The sequence below is a fragment of the Dermacentor variabilis genome, chromosome 4 (assembly GCF_050947875.1).
Source record: "Dermacentor variabilis isolate Ectoservices chromosome 4, ASM5094787v1, whole genome shotgun sequence".
Lineage (NCBI taxonomy): Eukaryota > Metazoa > Arthropoda > Arachnida > Ixodida > Ixodidae > Dermacentor > Dermacentor variabilis.
The window spans coordinates 203,703,902-203,730,297 of NC_134571.1; the positions used below are offsets into that span (position 1 = coordinate 203,703,902).

Sequence of the window (26,396 nt, forward strand, 5' to 3'; positions counted from 1 at the left end):
CGCAACAGGCATGCCGGGCGTTCCTATCAGGACATGGCATCCCGAGAGTGGCGCACCAAATTCTCAAACAGATCCCACAAAATACACCAACCACACCTCCCCGCATCCACTTACTCTGGACCCCTGGTCATACCTCGCTGCCGGGTAACGAACGCGCACATACGGTTGCCTGAGAAATTTCCCTCCGGGCGACTCGGCGTAGCGAGGCGACTAGTTCAGAGTGGGCGGATCCCTCGCTCCGTACAAAGACATACTCCGTCATTATACACGCATTCGTCGCACCCACGCCGCACCACCGCCGTCCTTCTCGCGGGAGGAAGCAGTGGCATTACGCCAGTTACTAACCGCAACTTTTCCTAATCTTGTCTCTCTCAATAAATTCTACCCACACTGTTATGCAGATCGTTGCCCTGGCTGTGGCAGCTCGCCCACAATCTTCCACGTCACGATTGAGTGCACTGCAAGCCTCTTTCCTCCCTTGCCAACTCTCCTTTACCCACTACGCAACAAAGAGCTGTGGGACGATGCCCTCCGCGGCGAACCTCCCGAGGTCCTCCGAGCTGTGATACAACGGGCTCGAAACATCGCCGGAATCATCTTAGGGACCCTGGACTGAGGGTTCCTCCCACACTGCTCGCGCCAATCAAATATTTTTAATAAAGATGTTTTACTCTCTCTGTCCGACATTGTGACACCTGCTTCTGCATGAATTGTAGGCTGCATGCTTCCCTTTGACTAATTCTCATGTTTCCGCGCGGCCTCTGGAATGTACTTTGGAACCATCGCGTATGTATACTTCTATGTGTTAAGTGTCCTTAATTAAAGTCTGACGTGCCTTTGCACTTCTATATATTGCATCTATCTCTTTCTAGGGTGATCCCGAACCCAATACCATCACTGCCGTTATCACAGCGTCGGCGAGCGTCGGGATCGTGAAAGTTTTGATAAGAAGGTCCCGGTGTTATCTCACTATGATCCTGAAGTCGTCTCTGTGTAGAAGCGGAAGTCTGCAATACTTAGGCTTCCTTCGAGGGCGCTTCTGTGCCCTCCTATTGGATAATGGTGCCTGGTTAGGGCCTCCGTGATTATCCGTCGTCTTCGTCTTGCGTTCTCGAGCCTGGGCCTATGGCTAGCATAGCGTCAGCACTATCTGCCAGTCCCCATCCAGCTCCTGTTGCCCGGTGGTGTCGGCGTCCCGCGAAATTGAGAGATCATGCACGTCTGCCTCTCGGCAATCGATGCCATCGGCGTCGTAGTGGGATTCATCAGCGGAAGAGCGCGAGCTCCCCGCTCCTCGAGCCGCAGCTGTAGAAGCGGCCATCCGCCACTCGTGCACCAACCCCGCGCCGGCTGCGCTGCAGCTGCCTATTCGGCGTTAGGCTTAGGGCGTGGTAGCTAGGGCACGTCGAGGTCCGTAAAATATAGAATTTTGGGTTCTCACCCGCAAGATTGGTATCCAAAGGTGCCGGAGATGTTTGCCTATCAGGTCACAATGAAAAACGTCCGACGCACACGGAACAAATTGGCCAAAGAAGAAAGCGGGAAATTGCGTAGCTCCCTGTGAGTGTGGGTGCACTCGTCTGCGCACATAGCGGAGTCCTAGAAAGATGAGCAGCACCAATTCGTGGCTACCTTCGGTTTATTTTCCCAACACGGGGGCGCGATCAGAGATCGTTGCCCGAAACGCACGTTCGATTTGCGCTCAGTTTGCCCGCACGCTAATGTCCTAGGCCGTGCTGAGTCGCCAGCCGCGCCCGGCGGACCAAAACATTGGGCACATAAGCCGAAGATAACCGCCAAGTTAGACTTCTCACCGTTGTTTGTATATATATATATATATATATATATATATATATATATATATATATATATATATATATATATACGTGTGTGTGTGTGTGTGTGTGTGTGTGTGTGTGTGTGTGTGTGTGTGTGTGTGTGTGTGTGTGTGTGTGTGTGTGACATATTTTTTATTGTTAAAAGCAGTTGCATGCGTTGCACCGTCTCCTCACTCTACGACTGTTCTAGTATAGGTTACGGAGACTTCTTTAGCTTTATTGTTGTCCATTTGACTTTATCATAAAGGCCATTCGCGCTGCTACAGCGTTGTGAGCACGCGCTACGCCCTGTGAAACAACTCTCGGCACTCTATGGCGAGGCTCTTCTGTGGCCGAGGCGGTGGGGAGCTTTGAACAGTAAGGATGGTCTACGTTAGAGACGCGATGAATGGGTCTTAGTTGCTAATTTTCCATCGCACTAGTGCAACGGCGCCGAAGTAGAAACAGGCGATCAAAGCATAACTTTCATGGTCTAAGGTTTACCTCACTTGTTCAGCGGAAGGCTGGGGAGGAATAATCTTAAATGAGGTTACATTTCAAGCCCGTGGCTGTGAGAGCAGCTCAGCAGCGGGCTTGCGCGAGCGCTTTGAGCCTTTACGACAGCCTTCGAAAAGGTTCGTTTCCGTTTTTCTAGAATTTATTATTGCATGAAACTCTCTGTTAAAAGTGTGTCCTGGAGCGTTTCATGATATGCGATTCCACTGGTGGAATCGCTTTGCCTGGAAAGCGAGCAGCGTGAAATATTTTTGCGGCCATAAGTACGTTATTTCGAAAGTTGCAATTTTCTCCGCATATGAATAACGTATTGTACTGCGATCATCCATTCATATCAAGCGGCAGTTTGCTTCGTAGAATTCCTTGTTCCTCTTATAAAGCCAAAGGAAAGCTGGTCGATGGAAAGCCGTGTTTGACCGAGCATGTGCTCCCTAGCCGACTGTCCTAAATAAAACTACACATCGCGCACTTTTCTTTTTGCTCTCTTACAAGGAGTGCTGCTTCTATCTGGAATGTCGGCGTCGGTGGTTCAGTGGTAGAATACTCGCCTGCCACGCGGGTGGCCCGGGTTCGATTCCCGGCCGACGCAATATACGTTTTTATTTTTTTTCTGTCGGCATCTACTTTCAGACGCGCAGAATAACAGAGTTAATCAGCCCTTGTTCTTCGGTTGTTATAATATGTTTCGGCCAAGCCCGCCACTCGAAGTGGCATGCCAGGATCACGTGGGGGTCAAAGTGGGCGAATTGGGGTGCTTGCATTGGTCGAGAGAAGCGCGTGGTTGAATCGCAGCCCGGTATCATAAACGTCCAGGAGAGCGCTTGCGCGGTGCCTCAACCGGACGCCGGCAGCTAAATGCGGTGCGCACCGTGTTATTCCTCATACCACGTCAACGGTGTGTTTCTGGTAGATGGTGCCACCGTATGTCCTCTCGGCCAATGACCGTGTTGCCACTGAACGGCTTCAGGCTTCGCTTGACCGATGGCGGACGACGGGTTGAATAAAAGCACAAAAGAACGGTTTTCTTGCTTTCTGGGTGAATTATTATTCGCCAGTGATTCTGCAGCCGATAGCGCCAGCACATCGCTGCCGGTGACAATTTACATACGGCCTTATTTTAGGCTGATGGTGCTCAGCGAGCACCATCATGTCGACGCCCGTGGGTGCTCCGATGTAGCGATACCCAATTGCACGTACTTGTTTTTCTTTTGTTTTCCCGTATAAGCAGATGGCGCTTACTACCTCAGTAGTATGTAATCCGTTTCGATAACCGTGCGACATATAGGTACATAATATTGTTTTCAGCATCATTAAAAGCATTTATGTTGTTTTCACTATTTCTCATAACCATCGGTTTTTCTACGTATGCAACAGCCTGATAGCCCCCGGTGATGCAAAAGCAGCGAGAACAGTCAGAAATGTATACGTATGAAAGTCTGCCCACATAGATACGCTTGTTATGTTAGCTTGGAAAGCATATTTAGCGGCAGCGAACAAGGACAGAAGGGAGACGGCACCACAATGCGCTATTGTGGTGTCGTCTCCCTTCTGTCCTTGTTCGCTGGCGCTAAATATGCTTTCCCAGTCAGTTTACCAACACACCCAACAAATGGTTATGCTAGCTTATCGGTCACCGAGTTAGTCGTTCGGATAAAGATAAAATAGCAAAAACATTTAAAAATTTTGTTCCCTAATTGCCTTGCTTCTCTCAGCGCTTCAACGAAACTGCAGTGAGTCACAGGTATTTCATTATTCTTTACATGCTCAGTGAAAAACATGCAAACTGAAACAAAACATTTTTAATTCCTGCACTTGCAACCCCATAGGAAAATATGTTGACGCGGCGGACGTTCTCGCTTTATTATAATGAATGCATGCATCATGCATGCATGATTGTCCACTGCGTTTACGCGTACGTATATGAGCCTGGACAAGTCTTCTGTTCCTGTTAATGAAATGCGCATTACTGGATGCGAAATTTTATTCAAAAATCACGGCACTGCGGCAACATCCAAAGTTTGCGAAGACACACTCAATCATTGCTAGCTCACTCACGCTCGTAAATGTTCGCATTGCATTCAAATCGGAGAATCTCTTTTTCAAAGCTGAGTGGCCTAATCTATAAAATTACTCATTCACCTATGACAGATAACTATTTGTTTGCTAAAAGGTACTGTCCGCAAAACACGCCAAATAGCGTTACCCCTTTTTGCAGGGGAGCTGAACATTGCACGGTGTCGGCGCAGTACTTCTTCAGGTTTACCACGCCCCACTTTGCTTCATATGACCAACGTGTTTTCCTATAAAATCAATAGAGTTAGCACAAACTCATTCCTTTCTTTCTTTTTTTCTGCAGTTCAGTGATTTCCTGGCCTTCAGAAAGCACTCGGCAGCACTAAGCAGGCATCGTCATATAGTAGCCGGTAGTAAAATCTCTTTAGGGCTCGGGAGACTAACCGCTGTGCACGATCTATAGTTTGTCACAGAAGAATTAATGACATAGGTCTTTGTCATGTAATTGTTAGGGTCTAATGCTTTAATGCCCCTATATTTGATGCAATTATTACATGGAAGGCATCAAATAGCTGAACGTACTTACCACAGAATGGGTAGAGTGGCACTCATTTGCGTCCAGTGGCCACAGTAAACTAGCGCTTTCACCCAAAACATAGTACGTCGTATACTGGAAAAGCAAAGGTGCACAAATAATATGTCTTTGAGGTAACGTTATGATCAGAAGTTCTAGTTGTTCTAGTTGTAAGTTCTAGTTGTAAAAACAACAGCAATGTGACGCATGCAGAGTGAGAGTTCTTTTACCGCAATACTTGCGTAGTTTGCGCTGCGTTGCTAGCTATATGCATGAAACTGAGCAAACCTAGGCAAGAAGCGCACAGTGTTTCCCTAGCCTGGCGCCGAGGGTGACGTGGGAACCTGCAGGCCTTACACCGAAAACCATGATTCAGGAAGTCCTCCAAGTGCCCCCGCAAACTGACAGTCCTACGGTCAGCACACTGACAAACCGTGTCAACACAGGACACAGCTGGTGATTCCCGAAACCTTGCGGCACAATTCTCAACAAAACCAGGACACCGCAGAATTTTTTGACAATGTAGGCCAAATGCCAGCTTTTATCACGATGATCAGTAATGCTTAGAAAGTAACCTTTCTCGTGGTACTGGCGCAACAACGCAGTACAGTTGCCAGGTTCTTTGAAGTCAACATATATGGAGATTTCGTATGTATGTCTCGTTCGTAGATCACACAGCCACATAAATTTTGTTACTCTTCGAAGGCGTACATTTTACCACTTTCCCTTCGCTTAAACAACTGGTCTTCCTGAAGAAGAAAAGTCCATTCCATCGACGAGAAGCTGCTTCCTTCCTGTCGAATTTACGCGGCAGTCTTAAGTGACGTACAAAATGAGATTGGTTAGCCACTACAAACTATGCCCGACTCAGTGGCTCAGTGGCTACGACGCTGAACCAGCACGAGGTCGCAGGTTCGATACCTGGCCGCGGCGATCACATTCCGATGGGGGCGTAACGCAAAAAAAATACATGGCAGTCACTTAGGTATCTATGCGTGATTTGAATGCGAAAGCGTTGGGACTTGTCTAATTAGCTGGTTACATCCATGATGCGTGACGTCATACATTGTCAGACGTCCTTCACAACTCTACCTTAATCTACCTGGCTCTAATTTGTGCGAACCTTAATGGACATTGCTCTAAATTGACCAAGCTTAATGCGCTTTATTTCACCTTCATTCACTTTGCTTCACCTTTTTTCACTTTACTCCACTTTAAGTCATCCTACTCTAACTTGTTCAAACATTAATTCTGCATTTCTACTGACGTCACACAAGACGCTGATGACGTCACCGATGATGATGATCTTTGGTACCCGTCGTTGCCTACAACGCCGCCCTTCCTGCCTCAGGGGACATATATAGAGCTTTCGAATTAAAACGCTCGTATGTCGTAATTTAGGTGCACATCGAGGAAACCCAAGTGGTCAAAATTAACGTGAAGCCCTTCCTTACGGCGCCCCAATGTTAACCCACTGTGCAAGCATCCACGTGGCGCCAGCCCACACCAGGCGCTGCGCGAATGCGCCATGTCGAGAGTCGGCGGTGCCTATGTTTTGCCAACGAGGAGCAGTGCACTGCACGTGTGCCGGTGACGTCATGCTAAGACGCTGACGGCGCTGAGTGACGTACATCTGGAGAGCTTTGTCCTTCTTGGCATTAGGAATTCGCTGTTATGCGCCAATGGTCCATTTTAATATCAAGCGGCAATTTGCACTGCAAAATCCCTTGTTTCGCTACTCAAGCGCACGGCTGGCGGGATGCAGCTGTACTCGAGCGAGCGCTGTGACCTACATACGGCTAGACATTACGCAATTCTCCGCGCTATGCAAGGAAAAATGGACAAGCAGCGTATCGGCGTCGGTGGTTCAGAAAGGGCCTTTTATGAATACTACAGCGGGCTCTTTGGTTACACCAAAGTAAGAACCGAAGACTTCAAGACCCGTTTCCTCTCTTTAATGCCGCGGCTTAGTGATGATACGAAAGAGCGGCTAGAACTGCCCATTTCAACAGAAGAAGTGCGGAAAGCCATAGAAGACCTCAACCCGGGAAAGTCCCCGGGACCAGACGGGCTAGTAGCACCGCTTTATAAGGCATTCAAAGATGATTTAGCACCGGTTTTGGCTACACTGTTTAATGAGGCTTATGACAAGGATATGCTTCCTCCTTCATTTTTAACATCCCATACAATTTTAATACCAAAAAGCGAAGATGAAGCTAGACTGCGACAGGTTACCGCTTACCGACCCATATCCCTGACTAATGTAGACTACAAGATCTTCATGAAAATTCTGGCTAACAGACTCCAAGCCGTGATGCAAGAATTAGTGGGACCACATCAGACCTGTGGTATCAAAGGTCGCACCATATATACCAACATACACACAGCCCGGTCCGTGCTCGAGTGTTGCGACGCTTTGCATGAAAGCATCGCAATGCTCCAGCTCGATCTAGAGAAAGCCTTCGACAGGGTGCCGCATGACCTCTTATTCTCTGTTTTAGAGCACGTTAATGTCGGATCAGTCATCTGCCAAGGCGTAGCCATGGCGTACAGAGGATGCACGACGCGGTTGTTAGTAAATAAGGGGGTGGGAGCGCGCATCCAAGTGCAACGCTCTGTGCGTCAGGGTTGCCCCCTGTCACCATTGCTTTTTTGTTTGTATATTGAACCTTTTTGTTTGAGCGTTATTGAAAGCAACAGCGTTCATGGTTTTCGTTTGCATGCGGCGGAGGTCCGAATTCTCGCGTATGCTGACGACATTGCCGTATTTTGTGCTGACTACGAAAGCGTTCGTGTTGTGGTTCAAATTGTGAAAGACTTTTCTTCTGTGAGCGGGAGTGCTGTGAACTGGGCTAAGTGTTTGGGGTTCTGGCACGGCGACTGGCCCTTAACCCCAACGTATTTCGCAAACATGACTTGGACAGCAACCCCAGTAAAATATTTAGGAGTGCCGCTGGAGAATTATCGCGACAGTGAGCCATATTGGAAATGCCAAGTTGCTGAAATGCGTGAGAAGGCCGACAGGCTCAAAGGCTTCAGTTGGTCTATTTTCGCGCGTGCCACAATTTGTAACCTTTTTTTTGTAACCAAGCTGTGGTATGTCTTGCAAGCAATTCATTGTTCTCGCGTCAATGTGCAGAAGCTGCACCGTGTATTTGCGGTTTTTGTGTGGGGAAGCACTTGGGAGCGGACACGACGCACCAATCTGTTTCACCGCGTCCGCTCTGGAGGACTAGGTTTGGCCCATCTATATCTGCGCCAGTTGGTTAACCGATTTATGTTTTTTCGTGACACGAATGACCCCTTTTTGCGAACTGTGTGTCAGGTTAGGTTGGGCAGGGTTTTGCCAAATTTGGTTGTTAGTTCGGAGAGTATGCAAGGGAGCATTTTTGGCTTCCTTAAAGAGGTGTACATGGCATGTCACGTCTTGCAAGTGCGATTTTCGTTTGAATATTTGTCAGTGGTGTCGCGAAAGAAACTTTATAAGGACCTGTGTGAGGTCTTTCTTCCGGTACCGTTGTACAGGGCGTTGTACTGTGCAGGTCCATGGCAGTCAGTTCTAAAACGTGTGAAAAGAATGACTGTACCGGGCGGAGTTAAAAGTTTCTTCTTTAAGCTCCATACGAACACTCTTGAAGTCAAGACGTATTTGGAAGCGAAGGGTTTCTTTGTGCCTTGGGGAAATCATTGTTTCATATGCCGGAAGCCGGAAACTATCGAACATGTTTTCTTAGATTGTTGGGAAGCCCTTTTCTTTTGGGACATTCTCCAACGCACGATTAAAAAAGACTTACCGGTGGATGCTTTCGGAATTAGATTTCTGCCCGTCGAGAGTGAAGACGGGGTTCCTTTTGACATGATTATGATATTGGGCCTGTACAGTATTTGGCGATCCAGGATGGCGGTCAGCCACGCAGACATTGATGCCAGGCCGATAAGACAGTATTTTTGTGAATCTGTTAGCAGAGCTATTGAAGGATACAAGATACAAGACCCAGTGCCTGAGTGGCTTCCAAGAATGGACGCTTTGCTACACATGCGTGAATTTTAATCTCATCACGTAACCCCAAGTGAGGGTGACGTATTTTTAGCATACGTGTTGTGTTCTTCGCGCGGACTGATTTTGTAAACTGACGTGTTGAAGTCGGCAATAAAGAAAAAAAAAAAAGTCGGTGGTTCAGTGGTAGAATACTCGCCTGCCACGAGGGTGGCCTGGGTTCGATTCCCGGCCGACGCAGTATTTTTTTCATTCGTTTATATTTACGGCTTGAAGTAAGCACTCTGTTTTTTTTCTGGCTGTCACGCGGCGGTTCGGCGAAGCTTGGCGCCTCAGTGCGCTCGTCCACGCTGGGAGAGTGAGCGTACCGAGATATCCTAACGCACACCGCTTGACAGCGCACCTAGTGTCAGTTTCAAAGGTTTCTTATGTTGAACACGGCTCAGGTTTCTGTGTAAATTTCAAAAGCGTGAAACACGTATTCTTGGTGAGCGGTTGTGACTACATTTAAGGTATTAACACGCACGGTATGATCTCCACAACCAACCAACCAAAACGAACAACCCAAACAGATATTTGACGTAGTACCACTGCCCCACATCCGCAACCAAAAATCATTAGTTGTGAGAGAGAGAGAGAGAGAGAAACAACTTTATTGAGCCGAGCTCGACATCTTCTTAGACGCCGTCGATGGAAGTGGTTTCCTCTTCACGGGACCCATATGCTTCTCTAGCCGCCTGGCCCCTGGAGATCAGGACGAGCGGGTCTCCCAGGGCGGTGCTGGTTAGCAAGGTCTCCCATCGCTCGGTAAGGGTGGATGAGGGATGGGGTAGGGTAGCGGGGCAGGTAAGAGGTGGGGGGATCGCCTTGATGAAATCGCATACTCCAATGACATGTTGGAGCATGCCTAACTGAGTTTTGCAGAAGTTGCAATCCTCCTTGTACCTTTCCGAGTACATCTTGTTTTGAAGGTAAGGGTGCGGGAAGGATCCTGCCTGTATTTGCCTGTAGATCGCTTGCTGTTCTCTGCTAAGCGATTTGTGAGGATCGGGATGACGGCGCCTCTCCGTCTTATAATGGTTCGTAATGTCTCTGTAACTAAATATGGACTGTGGCTCACCTTCCACAACCCGGTGTTCCATCTCTCGGGCGAACTGGTGGGCAAGTTCGTTGCCCTCCAGCCCAGAGTGAGCCGGTGTCCATATTAACTGAACTTTCCTTTCAGGTACGTCGCGTTTACTTTTGAGAATATCTAGTGCCGCAAGAGACACCCACCCCTTTCTGTAGTTGTTATACGCCTTTTGCGAGACGGTGACAATTCTTCCCACCTTGGGCTGCGCGAGTGCTAGCGCTATCGCGGCCTCTTCTGCCACCTCTGGAAAAGACGTCTTGATGGAGGCGCAGGTTACGAGCACATCCCGCATCATAACTGCCAGCGTTGCTTTCGATGAAAACTTGGGTAACGAAGCGTCTGTGAAGAGTGTGACCCCCTCTTCCTCTTCTACTATTTGACCCAAAGTCTCCGTCAAGGCCGCTATACGAGCTGCTCTGCGGCCATCGTTACGACCCGACCTCATGTTTCTAGGCAGTGGCTTACTGTGGATTTTATGCGCCCACAACCTGGGTAACGGCCCCGTTTCCTTCCGCTCTGCCTCTTGCCAGCCCAACTTGGCAAGAACGCGACGTCCCGCCGACGTCTGACTGAGTCGAACTCTTTGATTAGACAGATGAGCTTCTATTAACTCTTCGACGACGTTGTGCTTGGCCATGCCGAGAAACTTGTCCGTCGAAGAATGCTTCGGAATGCCCAGCGCCATCTTGGTTGCCTTTCGTATAATGACGTTCAACTGGTCCCTGTCTTTTTTTCAGTAACTTGAGGTACGGCGCCGCGTAAACGATGCGCGACGTCAAGAAGGCCTGGACGAGCGTCAGTACATCGTCCTCCTTCAATCCCCTTTGTATCTTTGTGACGCTTCTGATCATGTTCGAAGTTTGTTCCGTTGAAACTTTGATTTTGTCTATCGATGCCCCCGCCTTGCCATTGTTCTGGAAGATGACACCCAGGATACGTGCTTGCGTGGTTGGTGTTATGGTCGTCCCGTCGATGGCGATGCGTACGTTCTCTTGGTCTCCTTTCTTTCTTCTTGACTTGATGACGAGTAGCTCTGACTTCTGTGGCGAACAACTGAGGCCGCACGGTTTAGCGAACTCGTGCATTAGTTGTGAGATGGGCGCGGAAACTGATTTCCAAAACAAATTAAAAATACTAAATACTTTGATATCTGTGCTTTCAGAACTGCTGAAATATGATCAGGTCCTATATTAAGCGAACGAGGAATAAAAATGACATGCATAATTTGGTTGGAAGAGCGAATAGCTTTCTCGGAGGCCCGTTCGGCTGTTCTCTCGCATTTGCAATCGTCGTCGATGGTTTATGTTCAACTTGTAGGTCACACGGTGGCTGCTGACTTAGCGGTGCTTCGCGACAACACTCCGCGCATGCGTCGTGAGAAAGCGCTGCTTCAATGGTAAAAGAGAGGGACAAGAACAAATTAAATGCAGAGACATAAACCAGGACGGAGCCCACTTGGCAATCCTGCACTGCTGGAATGGGTAGGGGATGATTGAGAGAAGAATAGAAGGTCCAGTGATGAACCACCCGACGTAGTGAATATTCTCAGTGCTGCATCATAGACGCTCGCGTGTGGCCGGTTCCCGTCTGAAATCACAACAGCGCTTCTCATTCCTGGCCCTCTGCAGTTGGGATATGCGAGACCATGGTTCCAAGGTCTTGTCCAACGAGAAAAGTATACCGTCTGACTGGTTTAGAGCGATGCGGAGGGCAAGCTTTTCCTTTACAAAGGACAGACAGTCGTGCCGAAGATGTTCAACAGTGTCTATGCGACCATATCTATTGTATTCAATGCTATCAGTGGTTTCACTCAATAATGAATTGGTTAATGCAATGCCTAGGCGTTATGCTACACTGCACGGCTTCTTTACTTCGTGGAAGACAGGGAAACAGGCGCAGTTGAATAGAATGGTCGACTGAATGAAACCGATGGCGAGTTTATGAAGTGAGGTGTGTGCCACTTCTGTAATACGGAGTCATGCGCGAGATTGTTTAGGTGCTTGGCAGCGTCACTTTTCAATAAAGGTATAGAAGCAAGGCTTGTTCCTTGATGTTTTCTATTAGATTCATCGGCGAGGCCGTTACCCAAGATACGGCAATAACCAGGAAACAACTTAAATACGATATTGTGTCCTTTCGTGATCACGTGGTCGTGCGTTTCTCCTATTTGTGACAGGAGTTCACAGAACCCGCGACAAATAGCAGAGACAAGACACTGTAAGTCGGCCTTCGATTCACAGAATATTGCGCAACCATTGGCCTATTGCTTAACATATTCAACGGCTCCTCGCAGGTAAATGAGCTCCCAACTCATCGATGTTGTGACATGATAAAACTTACATTTGATACTGATTCATCGTGAAGGGACAACCACTGCGCCGGCGCAACTGATATGAGTGGAATAACCACCCAGGTTTGTGCGCCCTCTGTCAAAGTTGATAACCTCGCAACAATCCTGAGTTGCTTGCTACCAGGAAGAGACTGGCGGATCCTCCTTTCGTATCCTTGGGACAGAAAAGTGCACTTCAGGTTGTCGGAAGTACTACAAGGCTGAGGATAAACGGGAAGAGAGAACCCGCCGCGGAAGCTTAGTAGCTATATGGCGTTGTGGTATGAAGTGCGAGGTCGCGGGTTCGACTACGGCGCGTCTCATAATGTGATCATCGCTTTGGGTATTTCAGCGGGTAAAACACGATAATTTAACGTAATGGGAGGCACAATGAGCGTTGACAACAACAGAGAATACCGCCTGTGGTCGTCATTCTCGCAGACAAGAAAGATGTGTCGAGGGCATCCTTGAAATGGTCTCATTCCATTCTAACTGTTCCGGCTGTAGAAGACCGAGGCAAACACGGAGTGCCTGTTTCTGCGCACTCAAGACTTGAGTAGACCATTGCAGACGAGTGTAGACCAGCACGAGAGTGCTATGGCGCACAATGTCGGCGAAAGCCTCTCGATACAGCTGTAACCTGAAGTTCACTGATGACACTCATGTTTTACCGGCGATGAAGCTGAAGACGAAGACAATGCACGTGAGCTTCTTCCTCAACGCCCCAGTTATAACACCGCGAGATGAAGCGTCAGGCGGTGGGCCTTCGAAGTGAGCAAGAAACGCCGCGATCACACCAGTGACGCCGGCTGAGACTCTTACCAACCATGTGGTATTAGAATGCCTCTTTGTGACTTGTTTCCTTGTTCCTCTAATGCTCACCAGCCTCAGCTACTGCGGTGACACGGTTTTAGTTCAGGAATCAGATGGGTCTATTTTTATTTAGAAAGGAAAACGTTTCTTGCTTCACAGAGAACAAAAATCCGCTATCAATTCAGCACGACTTGGAGGATGCGCATACGATGCGTTGCAGTTCCGTACGAACTAAGTATATTTAGTAAGTTACATAAAAGAGAAAATTTTGATAAAACTGTATAAATATCCGTCGGATCGTTCTGAAAAAATATGTGGGAAGAATACGTACGCGCTACATCTAGATCCTTATTTCTATACATTTTTATTTTTCTATCATACTTTCAATGATTTCAGCCGTACAAGAATGAGGAGTTGCAACATGGTGAAACCATTGCGGCTGCCACATTTTTCGCCCAGTTATTGCACTATAGAGATGATATATTCACTGTACGAAAAATAACAGCAGGAAACTGTTAACTCTCTCAGGACTATTTATTTTCAACTGCAACAATAAACGCCACTCTGACGGCGGAAAAAGAACACTGCAGCTTTCAACCAGAATGTTTCGGAAGGGCTGAATCAAAACTAACGACATCATCATCATCATCATCATTATCGGCAGCAGCAGCGCCTGGTTACGCCCACTGCAGGGCAAAGGCCTCTCCCATACTTCTCCAATAACCCCGGTCATGTACTAATTGTGACCATGTCTTCCCTGCAAGCTTCTTAATCTCATCCGCCCACCTAACTTTCTGCCGCCCCTGCTACGCTTCCCTTCTCTTGGAATCCAGTCCGTAACCCTTAACGACAATCGGTTATCTTCCCTCCTCATTACATGTCCTGCCCATGCCCCCATTTCTTTTTCTTGATTTCAACTAAGATGTCATTAACTCGCGTTTGTTCCCTCACCCAATCTGCTCTTTTCTTATCCCTTAACGTTACACCCATCATTCTTCTTTCCATAGCTTGTTGCGTCGTCCTCAATTTGAGTAGAACCCTTTTCGTAAGCCTCCAGGTTTCTTACCCGTAGGTAAGACACAGCTATTATACACTCTTCTCTTGAGGGATAATGGCAACCTGCTGTTCATGATCTGAGAGTGCCTGTCATACGCACTTCAGCCCATTCTTATTCTTCTGATTATTTCCGTCTCATGATCGGATCCGCCGTCACTACCTGGCCTAAGTAGATGTATTCCCTTACCACTTCCAGTGCCTCGCTACCTATTGTAAATTGCTGTTCTCTTCCGAGACTGTTAAACGTTACTTTAGTTTTCTGCAGATTAATTTTTAGACCCACTCTTCTGCTTTGCCTCCCCAGGTCAGTGAGCATGCATTGCAGTTGGTCCCCTGAGTTACTAAGCCAGGCAATATCATCAGCGAATCGCAAGTTACTAAGGTATTCTCCATTAATTTTTATCCCCAATTCTTCCCAATCCAGGTCTCGGAATACCTCCTGTAAACACGCTGTGAATATCATTGGAGAGATCGTATCTCCCCACCTGTAGCTTTCCTTTATTGGGATTTTGCTGCTTTCTTTATGGAGGACTATGGCTGGTGGAGCCGCTATGGATATCTTTCAGTATTTTTACATACGGCTCGTCTACACCCTGATTCCGTAATGCCTCCATGACTACTGAGGTTTCGACAGAATCGAACGTTTTCTCGTAATCAATAAAAGCTACATATAAGGGTTGGTTATATTCAGCACATTTCTCTATCACCTGATTGATAGTGTGAATATGGTCGATTGTTGAGTATCCTTTACAGAATCCTGCCTGGTGCTTTGCTTGACAGAAGTCTAAGGTTTTCCTGATTCTATTAGCGATTACCTTAGTAAACAGTTTGTAGGCAACTGGCAGTGAGCTGATCGGTCTGTAATTTTTTAAGTCTTTGGCGTCCCCTTTCTTATGGATTAGGATTATGTTAGCGTTTTTCCAAGATTCCGGTACGCTCGAGGTCATGAGGCATTGCGTATACAGGGTGGCCAGTTTCTCTAGAACAATCTGCCCACCATCCTTCAACAAATCTGCTGTTACCTGATCCTCCCCAGCTGCCTTCCCCCCTTTGCATAGCTCCCAAGGCTTTCTTTACTTCTTCCGGCGTTACCTGTGGGATTTCGAATTCTTCTAGACTATTCTCTTCTTCCATTATCGTCGTGGGTGCCACTGGTACTGTATAAATCTCTATAGAACTCCTCAGCCATTCGAACTATCTCATCCATATTTGTAATGATATTGCCGGATTTGTCTCTTAACGCATACATCTGATTCTTTCCAATTCCTAGTTTCTTCTTCACTGCTTTTAGGCTTGCTCCGTTCCTGAGAGCATGTTCAATTCTATCCATGTTATACTTCCTTATGTCAGCTGTCTTACGCTTGTTGATTAACTTCGAAAGTTCTGCCAATTCTATTCAAGCTGTAGGGTTAGAGGCTTTCATACATTTTCGTTTCTTGATCAGATCTTTCGTCTCCTGCGATAGCTTACTGGTATCCTGTCTAACGGAGTTACCACCGACTTCTATTGCACACTCCTTAATGATTGCCACCCGCCGTGGTTGCTCAGTGGCTATGGTATTGGGCTGCTGAGCACGAGGTCGCGGGATCGAATCCCGGCCACGGCGGCCGCATTTCGATGGGGCGAAATGCGAAAACACCCGTGTGCTTAGATTTAGGTGCACGTTAAAGAACCCCAGGTGGTCGAAATTTCCGGAGTCCTTCGCTACGGCGTGCCTCATGATCAGAAAGTGGTTTTGGCACGTAAAACCCCAAATATTATTATTATTATTAATGATTGCCACAAGATTGTCGTTCATTGCTTCAACACTAAGGTCCTCTTCCTGAGTTAAAGCCGAATACCTGTTCTGTAGCTTGATCTGGAATTCCTCTATTTTCCCTCTTACCGCTAACTCATTGAATGACTTCTTATGTACCAGTCTCTTCCGTTCCCTCCTCAGGTCTAGGCTAATTCGACTTCTCACCATTCTATGGTCACTGCAGCGCACCTTGCTGAGCACGTCAAAACTAACGACAATCCATGGAAAATGCGCAAACGTGATCATTGCGTAATAGTAAAGAGAGTATATTGTTTCGGTATGTCGTTCGGCAGCGATACAATAATGAAAACGCGATTTTCGGTAGTTGGCTTAATTTATAGGGCCGTTTACTGCAGAGAATGCGGAATCCTAGCTCATTATAGGGGCGTCACATGCGCTTGGCGCCTGATTGCCTGATATTGTCGAGCTCTTAGACCTTATAGCTTAGCAGCCTTGGCTCCTTCGAGTCAACAGAGTTTCAGAATTTGAAAGGCTGTATACTTTGAAAGGCTTTGAAATGTGCCCGCGTGTCCCAGGTATTAGTTTTTTTAGATCACTTCTGGAAAAACGAGCACATCTTCACTGACCCTGCGATCGAAAGAACACTTTCGTGGTGTACGGTTTAGTTTGCTTTCCTCCAGGATGGCTAGTGAAAATAACCCTAAATGAGGCACTACATTAAGTACATGGCTGGAAGAGCAGCGCTGGAGCAGTATTACCCGAGTGTTGTGAGTCTCTAGCGTTTTATATTATTTTATAGAAAGCGATAACCTTGTTTTAGCTGTCTATAGAACCAATTTTTCTTCAAAATTGGTTTTTCAAGCCGCATCAGCAAACGTATTATGATTTTCGAAGTAGCTGAAAGAATCGCTTTTTTATGAGAAAGCAAGCCACGCGAGAAATTTTCGCGACCACGTACGTTCTTTCGAACGTAGCAATCTTGCCTTGCGTTAAAGATACGCTATTGTGCTCGAAAGACCTATTTTCATATCAAACTGCGTTTTGCGCCGCAGGCGCCTTTGTCTCGCTTCCAAAACACGCAGTCAACGGACAGTTGTGCCTGAACGAGCAAGCGGCCGGAGCGAACTGACCTACATACAGCTACGCATTGGTTGGTTTACTGCGCTAGGTGGAGTCGCGCTATTCTAATCCGAGCCTTTATCGGCGTCGGTGGTTCAGTGGTAGAATACTCGCCTGCCACGCGGGTGGCCCGGGTTCGATTCCCGGCCGACGCACATTTTTTTTTTTTTTATTCTGTAGATACCAGTTTTCACTTACGGCCTAAAGTAGTCAAGTCAGCTTTCCTCCCAAGGCGCTTAGGCCAACCTTTCTAGGCGCATCCAATGGGCTACGTAGCTGGCGAATGGCGTGCTCGCACTTGCGAAGAGAACCACGTGGTTGGAGCGTGGCTTGGCAACACCTCTGTTTCTTCTCAGGTGTTGTACTAATGTGTAGCACAGTAAACTGCTGCCAACGCGAACCTGCTTAAGTCGAATTTCTGATTGAGAAACGCCCATATGAACAATTCGTTGGTCTCCCAAACACTCACCGCAAAATAAATCCAATTAACACGAATTGGTTGTTCGGCTAAGCCGAAGTTCCGCGACCGCCGCTGAGCCCTAGCACGTGACTCAGCAAAAGGCCCACATCGACTGACTTGGAGGAGGCTGCTCTGCTGTGCTCCGCTTCTGACGCAGCAGGCAACGATGCGAAGGCTAGGGAGGCGTTTCTCACTACTGGCATTCGCGACCAAAAAAATAGTTCTTCACATAGGAATGAAAATGTATAGGTATTCGTCATTTATTTTTTATGTATAATTGAGCCTCATACGAAGGTATATATAAACTGGTAGCGAAGCTTCCGTAGAAGCTCACGTGCCAAGAAAATGGCAGCTCGTTGCAATCGTCGCCATCTACGTATCGGGGGAACAACTAACAGCAAGAAAAAAATAAAAAGTGATGCCACAACCGGAAATGGCAGTGACGTCAAGATCTTATGCTGCTTGGCGCGAATTTCTTTTTTTTATTTCTTTAGCGTCCGGCATTCCGAGCGCTACGCCAACAGTTATTTTTCGTTTGAGGCTGAGGCTATCTTGGGACTCACCTCATCTGTAGCGCCAGCGTGTCATTAAACAATAGGAAGGGCGTATATCAAAATGTGAAGATAATTAGGCTGTAACTGACGGCAACTGCTCCAGTAGGTTTCTTAGGAAAGTGAGCTAATGCGATGGAAATAAATGACAGTGCCACAGAGGTGTTTCAAACGCAATTTCACTTTTATTCATATAGAATAATGCAACCAATATAATGGACCAAACAAAACATGTTTCAATCGATGAAAAGCACTGTGACCAGCACACAGTCGTAATGCTTAAAGGAACTTCTTGCTGGGCATTGGTGCATTGCTTTGAAGAACCAAGTTGCGCATTCAAAAGAGAGAACAACAGGAAAAGGCTACGAAGACGGAAAGAGTGCAATTCGTCTCCATGCATCGCCTTTTCCTGTGGATGTCTTTTTTGAATGCGCAACTTTGTTCTTCAAAGTCGTAAAGTGCAGCAACATAAGCGAAACCTTTCCACAGAATCATTCGCAATTGCGCGCGACACCATCTATTCATATCCATGTACTCATTCATCAGACAAGACAACATTGCGCCACATTATCGTTTAGAAAACACTTGGATTTACCCATTCTGCTGCTCGTCCGGCACTCAGAGCCTGTGTTACGAAAAGCGAAGAAACACAGCGCGACGTCGCTGCGAGGAGCGTTGCGCATTTATCGTCCCGACGAGACAAGCGTGTCGGATGCCGCAGCGTGAACTGACACAACAACAAAGAGCCTCCACTCACACCTTTCGCCAATCAATACCGTGCGCTAGGTCACGCAAAATTTCAAGTGGCGCAGGCCACACTTTGAACAACCACACAAGGAAATAAAATAAACTGGTATCAAACCACCGCGTTCAAGTCAGAAACGCCATACCGCACGACATAATAGCTGGTTTGCAGTCTTGCCAAGTCTTTTGCCAGAATCGCGGGTTGGTAGAGGTCAGCAAGAGCGAATTAATGAATTGTGAAATAGAAAAAAATAACATTTGTAGTTTTAGTATAGCAGAAAGATTTGAAACGGAATATTTAGTCGTATTACAGTATTCTGATTAAAAATTTTCTTACATTCTTTTCAGACAGGTTTTTCTAGTTTCATTGTTTGCCCCCCCCCCCCCCCTTACCTAGTCGCGTTTCAATCGTGCACCACTCACTGATATCTCTGGCGATATGTTTTGGCACGCTTTTCGTTGCAAGCTTCGCGCCCTATTAGATGGACCTTGCTCATACTTTTATGTGCGACGTAATTATTTCACGAAGACATCCAATAGCTGAACGTATTTACCATCGTACGGACCGAGTGACACGTATCAGCGATACGCGCTACCAGCGCTAAACATTTTCACGACCGCACGTAGTACATTGCTTCGAATGCTACAGTCTCGCATTGCAGCATGAATTTATTATTGTACTCCGGTGATTCATCTTCTGACCAAGTCCTCGTTGCGCTTCCGAGCGCCCGATCGACGGACCGAGTGCTAGAGCGACCGAGCGCTCGCGAGCAGACTGGCCCAGAGAAAGCTACACATTGCGCAATTCTCCTTGCTCTATTTTAAGCAGTGCTGCGTCAGTCTGGAACGTCGGCGTCGGTGGTTCAGTGGTAGAATACTCGCCTGCCACGCGGGTGGCCCGGGTTCGATTCCCGGCCGACGCATATCGATCTTTTTCCAGCTCTGCGACGTCTGCAAACGAGCTCCTATGTTCACGGCATTATAACGAGTAGAATGCACCCGGCCCGATTTTCATGCGTTTGCCAGTCCTCCGGGACTCCCGACAGCCTTCGTCCCAAGGTGATTTCTTATTAAACAACTATCTTTTTTTTTTCATTCTGTAATTTTATTTTGCGCTGCTAGATGGAGCCAACGGCTGCTAAATGTATCAGCTTTTTAAGAAGCAGCTTTGTGATCCCATCTGCTTCCCTTCTGTTGACAATAAAGCACCTGCCCCTTTCTAAAGAGCATCTTTTGTGCTCTTGAGCTCAATCTTATAAGCGGTGCAATACCGGTGAGTATAGCCGAAGGTTGTCTTGGGACATGATATCCAAGCCTTTTGTTCGGTTTTACTAGGACGTCTTCCGAGATTTGAATGCGCTGTTAGGAAAATAAAAAACTGCATTGCTTCCATAAACTTACCAGTATTCAGTTCCTCAAAAGGTGGGACCCATAATGGACGAAGAAGTGAAGAAAGTTATCAACCAAGTACGGAGTAATTGCAAGTACAAGTGCGGAGCGCAGATTCACTGAAGACAACCGATGACAAACGCAAGAGATCAGACAACTCGTGTGCACTTCTCGTTATCTTCTATGACATGAAACCACAAGTGCGTCAAAACCACCAAGTCTGACTCGGGGTGATCGTGCCAACGAGACATCCAACAACGTTGTGGGAATTCCACTTACTTGGCAGAGCTTATTTCCTGCTAACTGCTGCAAGCTTTCGTCGCGTGCTAGCTCATGCAGTAATTTTCCGGCGCCCCTTGTGGATTTGTTGACATCTTCATCGCTTCTCTCGTTCCTCATCCTAAAATTCTTTGTTATTTCTCTGCATTTCATTACCGCGTCGCTCCTATCCCCTTCAGCAAACGCGCGCTGTGCCGTTTCCCTATGCAGGGGCCAGCCAGTGTCAGACTGCTTTATGTGTAGTTTGCAATAGTAGCAGCAACGCCGACTACTACAGGAACCTAATGGAACCTACTGAATACTTGTTGGCGACCGTTAGTACGAAAGCTTTTCACTGTCTGATGGTGCGCAGAATCATGCCTTCTGTCTTCGTCTTTACGCGTGCAGCATTCCAGGACAGTGACGGTGTGACCTGTTATTAACTACCAGGCGAGCCGCTGCTCCGGGTCGACTCGTTCACGCGTCTGTTGTGGATGAGGCTGCGTGACCACAGCTTCCGATTTTCGGTACGTAACGGAGCGTCCCGTTTTAAGACTGAAGCCACGCGTTAAAGATTACGTTTCCTCGCCTCGATCTGTCGCCCGCTTTGGTGGCCGGTGCATTTCCTCAGTGGTGGTTGTACGTCGACTACCGATACAGCGGCTCTCGCTCACCCGTGCTGCGGGGTCCGTGCATAGCCGAACTCCAGCTCTTTGAGGCGCACGTGTGGTCGCGCGAAGGCTTTGCGGCGCGCACGTCTTAATTTCGGTTTAGCGCTGCGTCGGAGCGTTCGTCAGCGCTCTTCCTCATCCGCCACCCTTTCGCCCATGTAGCGACTGCAGGAGACGAGAAACGCAGCCGAATTCCGCGCCGGCGCCGCTGGAGACAAAACACGCCTGACACATCGGCTTTTACGAATTTTTTACGAATAGCCAACTACGCTACCGCTAGAGATGGGCTGGTTAACAGCTCCGTTCTGGAGAGATTTACGCAATGAAAAGACACAAACGCTACCCATATATCCTCACTAGGAGAAATATACGCCTTCAAGTTCATCGTTGCATTGTTAGCTCGAACAGATCTCTAGAAGCGTCCGGCTACCTACTGAGATTGACAATGGTTGGCGACGGTTTCTACAGAACGTTTTCTTCTTTTCTTGGCACGTCTTTAGCCTTGGTCGCGATAAAGTATAATGTAATCACTTAGTTTCATACCGCCCTGCCCCCTCCCCCCCCGTGCCAAATAATAATAACGCCCTATATACGCCAAGGTGTTGGGCTGCAGAGCACGAGGTCGCGGGATCGAATCCCGGCCATGGCGGCTGCATTTCGATGGGTGCGAAATGCGAAAACACCCGTTTACTCAGATTTAGGTGCACCTTAAAGAACCCCAGGGGGGTCGAAATTTCCGGAGTCCTCCACTACGGCGTGCCTCATAATCGGAAAGTGGTTTTGGCACGTAAAACCCCCTAGTTTTATTTTTTTTATACACGCCATGAATACATGGATTCTGGAGCTGCTTAAAGAATGAGAAAGACCCGAAATTTTGTCTGCGTACTCATTTATTATGGGCTTTCTATTGGAACGTACACCGAGATGAATGTCGAATATCCTTTGTTCGAAACTTTCAGATCCATGAGGTGCGCAGCCTTGTCGTTATCCACAGTCACCAATGCCTTTCCAATGTGCGCAGTCGAATTCTGCAAAATGACAGACATGTGAATTTCCGCATTTGATATATAATTCCATTCTATAAACCTAAATTGCGCTCCAAATAAAAGAAGTATTACACCACGGAATTCTACTGGTGATTTACACTGTGCCCCCTTCAATGTCAAGAAGTGTTAACACGCTATTTCAAAACCTGACAACGAATATTTTCATTACAGATTTCGTCTCGCTCTTTTTGATGATACCTTTATGTTTCACAGACATCGTAGTACAAGTGGCTGTTGTCGACCAATAAGACGACACACATGTGTACGTGCATTGGGCTAAGCGTAGTGAAAACGATTGTGAGAGTTAGTAAGTAGTCACATCTGTATCAAATCTCACTGAACAGTGCAAAGTGTAAAGAACAACGTCTCCAATAGTTGCTAAAATCACCCACTCACATTTTCACACCGCTGCATTTCGTAGCTGCCATGAAGATAGCGGTAGATGCCGTCGATGACTCTTTGAGAGTGCTTTATAAATTTTAGCACGTTCCGAGATTATAAAAGCCACTCTGTTGCTAAGACTAGCTTCGCGATGCCATCACGTTTTTCACAAGACGTGATAAGCCCGGGCCTGAGATGGCAGAGGCGTTTTCTTTCAGATAAGCTGCGACAGCTTACCTTGGCTGTTTGCACACTCCACAATGAAACACAAGGAGGCTGCTCCTACACAATCAGTAAGGTTGTTTTCACTACAATGGTGAATGTTTAAGGTTGTTTCGTTTCTTCACTATACTAACATTCTGTGATTATTTGGCATCCTTAATGCACCTGACGTGGCATTATTTTTTTTCTCTTTAATTTAGAAAGCTGGACAGAAACTCATGGTTTCAATTTCTCTACACTGACCGGTGGTCACCCGTGGAATCAGCGTCCCTATCCACGTCCGAAGCCACGTCCATAGCCGCCTCCGTAACCACGGCCGAAGCCTCCTCCGAAGCCGCGCCCTCCGCCGAAGCCGCCGTAGCCGCGTCCAAATCCGCGCCCTCCTCCGTAGCCGCCGTAGCCGCGTCCAAATCCGCGACCAAACTGCGCCTGGACGCACAGCAGGCCCACAACTAGGATGGCGATGAGCAGGAAGAATTTCATGGTGGCCTGGAACGTTGTCTCTGGTCCTTCTGGTCAGCGACTGCAGTTAAGCGTCAAACAATCGCTGGTCGCGTCCTTTTATAGGCGGCCGCGCCTTGGCCACGTGCCCTGCCCGCGTCGTCTTCCCCGCTCAAGGTCTGGCGAGGGGACCTTTGTGACATGCGGGCCTTTCCGCGTTGAAGTTAAACTGGTCTTCCTTAAGATGTCATTGCGTTTAGCTCGATGTGCCCCATAAATGAGTCGACATTTGGTACCGCAGCGACGTCAATAAGACATTCACGAGTGCCGCTTTGTCTTGTCAGAACGTGTAGTGTGCCGACGCAAGCGCACGCGGCAGCGCTACCACTTGGCGACTGCCTCGTTCAAGGACGCGTTCGTCTTGTGTGCTGTCTCTCCTCCTTCACGCCTAGCTTTGCGGCCTCAATAGCTTCCCGGTGAAAAGCGAAGGGGCTGTTGTTCTCAATAGTTCTTTGTTTCTATTTTCGCTATTCTGGTAGATATTGCTGCTTTAATTAAAATGCGAAAATAGTGATATTGCGTGCAACATTGCCTCAACTTGTTCTGCAGACGGAGGGCGAGGCCTTGATGTGTTTTCAATTTATTTGCTTTATGTTATCGTCATTCTTACTTTTTTTCTTTGTCCTCGTCTGAAACTAAAGAAAACATTTTTTTTTTGCTGCATCACTAAATTACCCTGCTGCAACGCTATCAAAGCCACGATTAGCGTATTAACAGCAGTGCTAAGCAGGAAACGAAAGACGCATGGCGACGCGGCCTTGAACTTCGCGCATCACCTCACCGTCACGTCATGAGCATTCACCTAGTTGACCTATTGCATAAAGATGGACCGCATAGCACCCTAAAAAGGCCACAAATTGAACTTAGCGAGTTCCGAGAACATTTATGAGTGACACAGGCGCAAATATGAAAAAAATATATATAAGCACTTTGCAATCGGTGACGTCACTCTCACGTGCTGGCGCTGTGGTTAAAATTAAAAATAAACAAAACAAAATTGAAGGCTAACTTTCACTTTGTCGTTCAAAAACCTAATATTGTGAAATTAACCAACATATATTTTATAAGACTATCAGTGTACACTGATAGTGTTTTTATTCAGTGTCCCTAAGAGAAGGACTTAAGAGAGGGACTTCACAGACGAAAAGCGATTCATGAACGCGAATTTAACTTGGCGGCATGCTATGCGTCTACTCAAAAGTGCAAGGAATAATTTGAGATCGTTGTGCGATGCTCAGGCTTAGAGCTTGGAGAGAAGCGGAATGCGGGCAGTGTTGTTTTCACGGGCGACCCGCGTCTTTGGAAGCAGGGATGCAAAGGGTGAGTGGAATGCCCGTGTATCTGCCCTGCGTCGAACCATATCAAGATCCCTACGTATCTTGTAGAGACGTAATGATTATCTGCCCTGTTATAGTATTCTCGCGGCATGAGTGCTGCGACCAGTTACATGGTCGGATAAATAATCAATGGTTATGGAGCATTATGCAATCATTGCACGGTCGGAGCAAAACTCGAACAGCCGCTGAAAATCATTGCTTGGCATCCAAATCTACAGCACGTGCCACTGCCGATACGTGTGCCAACTCATTTTTCCTGCAACCAGCCGACGATCCGGAGTGTCCAAAATGGTCTGAGGAAAAACACAGCAATGAAGCAATGGATGCTTCTTTCACCATCCAAGAACTCATGACAGCACTGAATGAGTCAAACAGTAAAACAGCACCGGGTCCAGATATGATTACGTACAAACAATTGCAGCAGCTCACAGAAGACCAACTAACACCAATTCTTGCCATCGTTTACCATGCCTGGGGAGATGGGACACTTCCTGCACACTGGAAACATTCCTCTGTAATACCACTCGCAAAACCGAACAAACCTTCAACAAGTGCCGGTAACCTCCGCCCCATATTATTACCCTGAGTTATCGGCAAGGTGATGGAACGAATGGTTAACCAACGCGTCACAGGGATCTTGGAAGATGGGGATTATTATCATTGGACCCAAATTGGCTTTAGGCCCCACCTTTCTACGCAGGACACACTTCGGCGCTTTCACTCCGATGTACGAAAGGACCCCTCACCATATTGGCCGAGCATTGCAGGCATAGACGTAAAGAAGGCCTTTGACTCGGTGCCCCATGACACTATACCGCAAGAACTGGCTGGACTACCGGTAGGCAGAAGGTTGTACAATTATTTATTTTTATTTATGCAATACTGTCAATCCCGTCAGGGATCGTAACAGAAAGGGCATTCAAAAAGTACATTGACATACAAACACGACAAAGTAAAACGGTTTAGAAATACACATTATAACATAGAATAAACTTATACATCAGCAGGAGTAAAAATACATATAATGAGGTTTGTGCTGCAGGATTTGGGTTGGACAGAAATAATTGTGCCACAAAATGCAAAACAAAGGTAATAACAAAGTGATACTGACAATAAGCAAAAATTATTACTGAGATGTAAGCAGATCGTTTTTAACAAGTGTGATAAAGGCAGTTAGTGATGAGCTATTAACAGAGCTCACGTTCAAAGCGTTCCAATCGCGTGTAGTCTGTGGAAAGAAAATTAATTGAAAGTGTCAGTACAGAATGAATACTCGTTTAGTGTGTGTGTGGGTGGGGGGTTATGACGTGTTTTCCTGTTTGAGGTTTCGTTATGTATCGTGAGGTATCCATATTTAATTGATTGTTTATGAGTTGGTAAATGGTTTTAAGACGTGCTAGTTTTGCTCTGTTTTGAAAGGTTAGCATCGCGGCTTGTTTGAGTAGTTCTGCCGGTGAGTTTGTTAGCCTATGTTTGTTAAGAATGTATCTGAGCGCCTTTGTCTGAACACCTTCAAGTTTTTTAATCAGCTTGTTAGTGAAAGGAAACCAAACGAGATTTGCATACTCTAGTACCGGTCTGACAAATGTTTTGTATGCTAGTAGCTTTATATCAGATGGTGCTAGTCTAAGGCGTCTGTTCATGAAAAACAACTGTTTTAGTGCGGTTGCCGTGGCTTTGTTAACGTGAGCATCCCATCTGAGGTCAGAGG

The 26,396-nt window shown here is 47.0% G+C and overlaps 3 non-coding genes across 3 annotated transcripts; all 3 read left to right on the forward strand.

The window, feature by feature from the left end:
- The first annotated feature begins 2,851 nt into the window (after positions 1 to 2,851).
- TRNAG-GCC (transfer RNA glycine (anticodon GCC)) lies at positions 2,852 to 2,922 on the forward strand. The gene has a single exon. It is a non-coding gene; the product is annotated as a tRNA-Gly (tRNA).
- A 14,287-nt stretch (positions 2,923 to 17,209) lies between these two features.
- On the forward strand, positions 17,210 to 17,280 carry TRNAG-GCC (transfer RNA glycine (anticodon GCC)). The gene has a single exon. It is a non-coding gene; the product is annotated as a tRNA-Gly (tRNA).
- A 2,452-nt stretch (positions 17,281 to 19,732) lies between these two features.
- On the forward strand, positions 19,733 to 19,803 carry TRNAG-GCC (transfer RNA glycine (anticodon GCC)). The gene has a single exon. It is a non-coding gene; the product is annotated as a tRNA-Gly (tRNA).
- The last annotated feature ends 6,593 nt before the right edge of the window (positions 19,804 to 26,396 follow it).